This window comes from Apium graveolens, chromosome 2 (genome assembly GCF_009905375.1).
Source record: "Apium graveolens cultivar Ventura chromosome 2, ASM990537v1, whole genome shotgun sequence".
Classification (NCBI taxonomy): Eukaryota; Viridiplantae; Streptophyta; class Magnoliopsida; order Apiales; family Apiaceae; genus Apium; species Apium graveolens.
The window spans coordinates 122,631,041-122,639,838 of record NC_133648.1 but is presented as its reverse complement, the minus strand read 5'-3'; positions in this window follow the sequence as shown (position 1 = coordinate 122,639,838).

Here is an 8,798-nt window from a genome sequence, read left to right as displayed (position 1 = left end):
CTAAATTTAAAACACAGGCACATGTATTAAATACATGGTGCTGAATTGACCCGTTGTGAGATACTACATGTTTATAGTGTCATAAGTTAATCTCACAATGATAATGATGTATTTGTCCTTTGACCTGAAATCATTATATTTCTATACGAGAATTATTATACTTTGATACTGTTGAAAGTTATCCTTGATCGGGTAATAATAAAAGTAGACATTGGGTACATTATGAATCGTATGAGAAATATGAATGATCTAGATGGGATTTAGCTCTCCTTTATTAAAGGAGTGATATTATTGGCCTCTTGATTGAGTATGACTATAAAATGCATGGCCGTGCTCAAATACTGATTTGTTTAATAGTTTACTCATTGATAAAGGAAAGAAGGATTGAACGTTAACAGAGGATGACATAATGCATGCCTCAAGTTTGATCTATAATATAAGGCTAAAGGGTTTATATTACATTGTAAATTATTCACGAAAGGTTTAATTGATCACCGATTTAATTATTATTACTTGGGTAACAATGATGTATTACTAGATGCCGCTCATTGTTTATGATTTTAAATTAGATTTAAAATTGTTGTCAACTTAATAATAACTTAAAGGGTCGCACAAAGAATGATTGAAGAATTATTTAATTTAAATTCATATTTAAATTAAATGTAAGTAATTCAAATTATTTATTATTAATTAAGTGTGACTTAATTAATTAAATAAATAGGAAATTTGAATTTAATATTAAATCTGAAATTAAGTTATTAGATGATTAAATGAGACTTAATAATACAATAATTAGAATTTCGAATTTAATAATAATAATAACTCTAAAATTCAATTTAGGGTTGGAGGTCCATTAACTCTTGCCTATATAATATCTCTTTCTAATAGAATTAATATTAAACATTTTATTTGAAATAACATAAAACCTAGTAGTTTGAAGAGAGATAGAGAGAGTAAGAAGGCGGCCTCAAGAACGTGCTAGTACACACTCATCCTCCGGGCGATCATTCGTGTAGATACCTTCAAGGCGTAGATCGTTCCAGCGACGGACTACTTAGTGATTATTCAAGACCTCCATCTTTCCATTAACATAAAGCTTCTTAAGGTAAAACATCTATTCTCTGTAATTATCCATTCATTATATATAGATCCTGCGGTAGGGATTCGAAAATTTTATTTTTCCGTTGCGTTTTTATGCTCGAATCCCTAACAATGGTATCAGAGCTATGTGTATAATGGGATAATTTGGTTACGTATTTTACAGTTTTTCAATATATTAAGCATGAATTAGATCTGCCATGTATGTATGTGACACGATTTATATGTCATATTTAATATGCATGCTGTTATGTTGATTTATGATCGAGCTAATTATATAGAGCTTTTTGGATATTAACGAGATATTTATGCATATAATGATATGAGCACGTAATAAATTTGTCATGACTGATCAGTATGCGATTTGTATGTTATGCATGATATCTGGCTTATAGATAGTGATCTAATCTGTTGGAAAGATTGTGTGTTGACATGATCTGTGAAACGGGGTATGTTTACTATGTATATGATACATGCTTCTGGAACTGCATATGATGCAGTAGAAGCAGAGACTGGTTCAGATATGATATAATGTTCCGAAATTGAGATTTCTGTACAAGACTGGTTCAGCTCGACCCCAACTGGGGTCTGCCGCCCCCGGACCCCGCCCGGGGGCTGCCGCCCCCGAACCCCCGCCCAGGGTTGCCACCCCGGACCCCTGCTTCATTTTATTTTTTCTCAAAGTACTTTATCTGTTTACTTGAGCATGGTGCTGGTTATGGCCTTAAGACCTTTAGATTAAAGTTTATGGTTTTGGTTTTATAAATACGACTTGCATGTCGTTTTCATTATTCTTGTAACTATATTACCTCGAATGTAACTCGAGTTTTCTTATGTAAGTACATTAGTATAGGTTATTTTTATGTAATGTACTTCAAGAAGGAATGATCCAACAGGAGAAACAGCAACCGAGACAAGAAGAATGAAGACATGTAATTGTAATTGTATTTATATTATTCACCATAGATTGACCTTGATCCTTTCATTAGCTTGAAAGGATCACATAGGATAAATGCCATAACCAAGCACGTTTACATACCGCACTTTACATATTAATGTATGAATGTATGTATAGAATAGTTAATGATGCATGCTTTAATTAGATTAATCATGCATGAATGTATGTATTAGATACGTCACCCATACCATGCCTAAACAAGATAAAATCTGTAACGACTCAAGATTTTAAAATTTACAAACGATTATGAGATTCTTGTGTTTATGAAACATGGAATGAAATACGAATCTTCTTTATTTCCGACATGGGGCTATTTTGTCAACAACGGGTTCATAGAACTTGTAAGGCTGTGGGTTTTAAGCGAGACCGATGTGACTCCTCCACTACCTGGAAATCAAACCATTGACGAGTATTGATTTAAAGTATTTTATTCAAGGAAAAATTGGGAATCTCTTTATAATGGGATCATGATCTTTATAATACTAACAAAACCCTAATGTTTATATTAAGTTATTTGGATGCCTTCCAATATGTCCAACGCGTTAACCCCTAGATCGATAAGGAGTGGGTTCGCCAGAGCGAAGTACTCCCATCTATCGTGGGATGACGTGTTGAAGTATATGATACTTTTTAGACCTTTGGGTTTTGAATCAACTAAGTTACCACAATATGATTGTGAACTTAGAGGCATAGAGTTTGGTGAGATTTATTGGATAAATAAGAATAAATGTTGTTCCACTAAACTATCCAAGAGTTATATAGTTGATATAATTTATAAATATTGTCTACCTTATTGAATCATGTTTTAAGAGTAAAGCCAAAGCTAAACTAAAATGTTGTGAAAATTTGGATCTTGGCTCACTAGAAAGTATATAGAAGATACTCTTTATGAATTAATAGTTAGGGCTATTAATTTGATAAAATAGTGGGAGATATATATTTTGAATATATATGAATAATCACTTGAACATAATTTAATAATCATCTGTAGACTAATTTATCTTATGCATTTTAAACATTGTAGATATGAAATGGCAATTAATTCAAATAATTTCTCTGTGCGATCAGTCCTTGATAAGGACAAGCTGACAGGAACAAACTTCCTTGACTGGAAAAGGAACTTGAGGATTGTCCTCAAACAAGAGTGCAAGCTCTATGTCATAGATATCCCTCGCCCTGCACCTCTCCCTGAAGGAGCATCCCGTGCTCAACATAATGTTTATCAGAAACATATCGATGATGACACGGATGTTCAATGTCTCATATTCGCGACCATGAATGCTGAACTTCAGAAACAACATGATATGGATTCTTATAATATGATTAAGCACCTTAAACGTATGTTTGAAGGACAGGATCGTCAGGAGAGGTTTGATACTTTCAAATCATTTCATCCATGTAAGCAGGGAGAATGTGATCCGGTTGGACCGCATGTTCTAAGGATGATTGGGTATATTGAGTACCTTGCCAAGTTGGGTGCCCCGATTGCTGTGGAACACCAGATTGACCTAATTTTGCAATCTTTAAATAGCAGCTATTGTCAATTTGTGATGAATTACAATATGAATGAGATAGATAAGAACCCCACCGAACTGTTGGCTACGTTGAAAACTGCTGAGACCAATGTTTAAAAGGCATCCCCGACTCCCATATTGATGGTGAATAAGGGGAAGGCCAAATGAAAGGGTAAATAGAAAGGCAAGAGGAAGATTGGATCTAAATCGAATGCCAATCCGAAACCTGCTCCGACCAAGGCTTTGAAGCCTAAAGGTGGTGTTCCAGAGGTTGGTGATTGTCACTATTGCAAGAAACCGGGTCATTGGAAGAGGAATTATCATGCTTATTTGGAGGATCTGAAGAAGAAGAAGAATGTTGTTACTGCTTCTGATTCAGGTATTTATGTTATAGAAGTCAATTTGTCTACTTCTACATCTTGGGTATTAGGTACTGGATGTGGTTCTCATATTTGTATAAATGTGCAGGAACTGCAGGGAAGTAGGACATTGGCGAAGGGAGAAGTCGACCTACGAGTTAGCAATGGAGAGGTTGTTGCTTTAGCTGTAGGGACTTATCATTTATCATTTCCCACTGGGCTTGTTTTAGAACTAGATAATTGTTTTTACGTGCCTGCGATTTGCAGAAACATTATTTCGGTTTCTTGTTTGGACAAGAAAGGTTTTTCGTTTTTGATTCAGAATAATAGTTGTTCCTTTTCATTCAATAATGTTACCTACGGGGTTGCACGTTTGTTTAATGGTTTATATGTTCTTGATATAGATACTCCTGTGTATAACATAAATAATGATAATAAATGTATTAAGATAAAAGATTCAAATCAAACATACCTTTGGCATTGTCGTTTAGGTCACATAAATGAGAAACGCATTTCCAAATTACATAAAGATGGTTACCTGGATAAGTTTGATTTTGAATCATACGAAGAATGAAAATCTTGTCTCATTGGAAAAATGGCTAAATCTCCATTTATCGGACAAGGTGAAAGGGCCACCGAACGATTAGGACTTATAAATAGTGATGTATGTGGTCCAATGCGTACAATGGCAAGAGGTGGCTTTTACTACTTCATTACTTTTACTGATGATTTCATTAGATATGGATATGTGTATCTTTTGAAGAACAAATACGATTCTTTTGAAAAGTTCAAATAATACAAGGCTGAAGTGGAAAAGCCAACAGGGGAAAGTATAAAAGTTCTACGATTAGATCGTGGAGGAGAATACTTAAGCCTCGAGTTTAAAGGTATCTTGAAAGAGTGTGGTATCATATCACAACTTACTCCTCCTGGAACGCCTCAATAGAATGGAGTTTCTGAAAGGAGAAATCGTACCTTGTTGGACAGGGTGCAATCGATGATGAGTCTAGCAGATCTTCCAATAAGTTTATGGGGTTATGCTCTAGAAACGGCTGCATATACACTAAACCGAGTACCATCTAAATCGGTTCAAAAGACTCCATATGATATATGGACTGAGAAACGTCACAGCATGTCTTTTATGAAATTATGGGGATGCGAAGCATTTATGAAATGCTTGGTACCTGACAAGCTGGGACCAAAATCGGATAAATGTTATTTTGTGGGATATCCTGAAGAAACTAAAAGGTATAGTTTTTATAATCCTACCGAGGATAAAGTGTTTGTTGCTCGAACCGCTGTATTTCTTGAAAGAGAGTTTCTTTCAAAGAAAATTAGTGGAAGGACTTTAGATCTCGATGAAGATCGAGTTGTACAATATAATATTAAACCAGATTTGGAAAATGGGCAAGAAGTACATCAAGATGTTCCTGCTCCAGAAACACAGGTTGTTCGTAGATCTAGTAGGGCTCGGCATGAGCCGGAGATATATTATGGATTTCTCTTGACTCAAGATGATGATGTAATGCTCATAGATAATGATGAGCCTCTTACCTACCAAGATGCTATGAATAGTCCAGACTCCGAGAGATGGCTAGAGGGCATGAAATCTGAAATGGAATCCATGTATCAAAATAAAGTATGGACTTTAGTTGATCCACCTGAAGGGGTAAAACCTATAGGGTGCAAGTGGGTTTTCAAGAAGAAAACTGACATGGATGGTAAAGTACAGACCTATAAAGCGCGACTGGTGGTAAAAAGTTTCAAACAAGTTCATGGTATAGACTATGATGAGACCTTTTCACCAGTTTCTATGGTCAAGTCCATCAAGATTTTGCTAGCAATAGCTGGTTACTACGACTATGAGATTTGGCAAATGGATGTCAACACCGCTTTCTTAAATGGGAGCCTTGAAGAGGATGTATACATGATACAACTTGAGGGTTTTATCGATCCCATGTTTGCTAAGATGGTCTGTAAGTTGCTTCGATCTATTTATGGATTGAAGCAAGCCTCAAGGAGATGGAATCGTCGTTTTGATGAAACAGTCAAAGAATTTGGCTTTATTCAAAATGAAGATGAACCATGCATTTACAAGAAGGTTAGTGGGAGCCATGTGGCATTCCTAGTACTATATGTAGATGACATATTACTAATAGGGAATGACATACCTTCTCTACAGGTTGTTAAGACTTGGTTGGGAAATAGTTTCTCGATGAAGGACTTAGGTAATGCTACCTATATATTAGGGATCAATATCTATAGAGATAGATCAAGGAAATTAATCGGCCTAAGTCAGAGTACATATATTGACAAAGTATTGCATCATTTCGGGATGCAAGGGGCAAAAAGAGGATATGTCCCAATGTCTCATGGGATATTGATCTCAAAAGACAACTACCCTAAATCATTAGATGATAAGGGCCGTATGAGCAAAGTTTCATATGCTTCGACAATTAGATCTATAATGTATGTGATGATATGTACTCGTCTTGATGTTTCGTATGCCTTGAGCATGACGAGCAGATACCAGTCTAATCCTGGTGAGGGTCACTGGACAGCTGTCAAGAATATTCTTAAGTACTTGAAAAGGACTAAAGATTCATTTTAGGTGTATGGAGGAGATGAGAAGCTGGTTGTAAAGGGTTACACTGACGCCAGCTTTCAAACAGACAGAGACGATTCGGTATCTCAGTCAGGTTTTGTGTTTTACCTTAATGGAGGCGCTGTAAGATGGAAGAGTTCAAAGCAAGAGATAGTAGTTGATTCTACAATGGAAGCCGAGTATATTGCTGCCACTGAAGTAGCTAAGGAGGCTGTTTGGATACGGAAATTTATAACGGGACTTGGTGTGGTTCCATCGATCATAGATCCAGTTGATCTTTACTGTGATAATAATGGATCCATCGCGCAGGCTATAGAACCAAGGTCCCATTCCCGGGAAAAGCATATACTTAGGAGATATCACCTCCTTCGAGAGATTAATGAAATAGGAGATATACATGTATGTAAAGTGCATACTGATGATAATGTTGCAGACCCACTGACTACGGCTTTGTCGCAACAAAAGCACGAAGGTCATACTAGTTCCATGGGTATTAGATATATGGGTGATTGGCTCTAGTGCAAGTGGGAGATTGTGAGTGTTTGTGCCCTAGAGACAACACTATTATGTTTATATTATGAAACATTTGGATTATTAATTATGATTATATGGATTATTCTTTAGTAATTTATTTTATCTTTATTTTCTGCGATAAGATGTTAGATTAATAAATGTCCTTGAAATATGATATATAAATCTATATCTCTAAGTACGTGACTTAGAAATGAGATTATGAGAATAGTATTGATATTCCTAAAGGTCCCTAGTCAAGTATTATTGTTAAGGGACGATAATAAATATATTAAGACTAGTGTGTTTGTTGGCTGATGATTACATCTCATTGATCATATGTATGGTGATACTAAATTCAAAACACAGGCACACGTATTAAATACATGGTGCTGGATTGACCCGTTGTGAGATACTAAATGTTTATAGTGTCATAAGTTAATCTCACAGTGATAATGATCTATTGGTCCTTTGACCTGAAATCATTATATATCTATACGAGAATTAATATACTTTGATACTATTGAAAGTTATCATTGACCGGGTAATAATAAAAATAGACATTGGGTACATTATGAATCGAATGAGAAATATGAATGATCTAGATGGGATTTAGCCATCCTTTATTAAAGGAGTGATATTATTGGCCTCTTGATTGAGTAAGACTATAAAATACATGGTCGTGCTCAAATACTGATTTGTTTAATAGTTTACTCATTGATCAAGGAAAGAATGATTGAACGTTAACAGAGGATGACACAATGCATGCCTCGAGTTTGATCTATAATATAAGGCTAAAGGGATTATATTACATTGTACATTATTTACGAAAGGTTTAATTGATCACCGATTTAATTATTATTACTTAGGTAATAATGATGTATTACTAGATGCCGCTCATTGTTTATGATTTTAAATTAGATTTAAAATTGTTGCCAACGTAATAATAACCTAAAGGGTCGCACAAAGAATGATTGGAGGATTATTTAATTTAAATTCGCATTTAAATTAAATGTAAGTAATTCAAATTATTTGTTATTAATTAAGTGTGACTTAAATAATTAAATAAATAGGAAATTCAAATTTAATATTAAAATAATAACTATAAAATTCAGTTTAGGGTTGGAGGCCCATTAACTCTTGCCTATATAATATCTCTTTCTAATAAAATTAGGGTTACACGTTTTATTTGAAAAAACATAAACCTTAGCAGCTTGAAGAGAGATATAGAGAGCAAGAAGGCGGCCTCAAGAACGTGCTTGTACACACCCATCCTCCGGGCGATCATTCGTGTGGATACCTTCAAGGCGTAGATCGTTCCAGCGACGGGCTACGTGGTGATCATTCAAGACCTCCATCTTTCCATTAACATAAAGCTTCTTAAGGTAAAACATCTATTCTCTATAATTATCCGTTCATTATACATAGATCCTGCTGTAGGGATTCGAAAATTTATTTTTCCGTTGCGTTTTTATGCTTGAATCCCTAACACCAACTCTTACCATCACTGATTTAAATGTGAGTCTATTGTGCAAGACATGCCTGTATCATAACAAGACTAAGTCATACTGACAACCCTAAGATTAGTTATACTGTAACCTTAATCTGTAATTTATACTTGTAACACTTAATGTCTGTAAAATGTAAATGGAGCAGACTGGAGCATTTTTCTCTAAACAGTGTCAAGCCTAAAAATTCTATCTGGAAGAAGATCAAGAAGGTCATGCCTCAGAAGAATTATGAAGAAGCTTGGA